At 30.2% G+C, this 861-nt stretch overlaps 1 protein-coding gene across 1 annotated transcript in view; it reads right to left on the minus strand.

Moving 5' to 3' along the window:
- Window positions 1-861, minus strand: part of LOC106457124 (isocitrate dehydrogenase [NADP], mitochondrial-like) — a 33,225-nt gene that overhangs the window by 16,946 nt on the left and 15,418 nt on the right. The window lies entirely within an intron of this gene.

The raw sequence follows: 861 nt of genomic DNA on the forward strand, positions 1-861 counted from the left end.
AAAATACTTTTCGTCATCTCAAAAATCTCAAATTTCCTTTGTGTAATCCCTAAAACCTCCTAAATGCATTTCAAACGTGTGCCTCGTGAACAATTTTAATTATATTATTATTATTACATATTTTACCTAATCCAGTCTTAAATAACTTAAAAATATCCATATTTTTAGATTTTAGTTACTAAACAAGAATATGAAAATATGAAAAACAAGAAATAAAGTACTTACCTAATCTTTTTTTTTCTTGCTGTCAGGTTTCAATGAGAGTTAACCCTACTTTTTTTATACTATAGATAGTAATGCACTTAATTTTTATTTAATTAAATAATCCACCAAAGGATGTACACTAATAACACGCAAAAAGTAGACAAATTCACTTCTGTCTCAAAATTTTCCTGGCTTTCTAACTGTGTGAGAAGAGGCGTTACAAATTCATCCAAGCTAATTGTTAACTTTACCATGGGAACGATGTTGCTACTCTGAGTGAAATTGACGATTATCTGTTCAGAACACAACGTTATACAATAAGTCATTTGATAGATGAAAACCTTGACTTTCTATTGGTTATAGGTAATATATAATAAAACATAAGAGAGAACTATCAACGAATTGTGAAAGAGAGGATGTGACAGGTGAGTGTGGCAGGAGGGGTCTGATTTTCTATTTGATAGCTCTGTAAGCAAACAAAATTGAAGACTAAAAATTATGGTTTGTCAGAGCAAAAACGATTTTATAGAGAGTAATTTACATTTAATTTCGTACATTTTCAAGGGGTGGTGTATAAAATAGGGATGATGAGATGCTAATACAAAATGTGTCACTTGGGTCACAATAGTGGAAATTCAGGATTTTCAAAAATATTCC

This window comes from Limulus polyphemus, unplaced genomic scaffold, assembly GCF_000517525.1.
Source record: "Limulus polyphemus unplaced genomic scaffold, Limulus_polyphemus-2.1.2 Scaffold294, whole genome shotgun sequence".
Classification (NCBI taxonomy): Eukaryota; Metazoa; Arthropoda; class Merostomata; order Xiphosura; family Limulidae; genus Limulus; species Limulus polyphemus.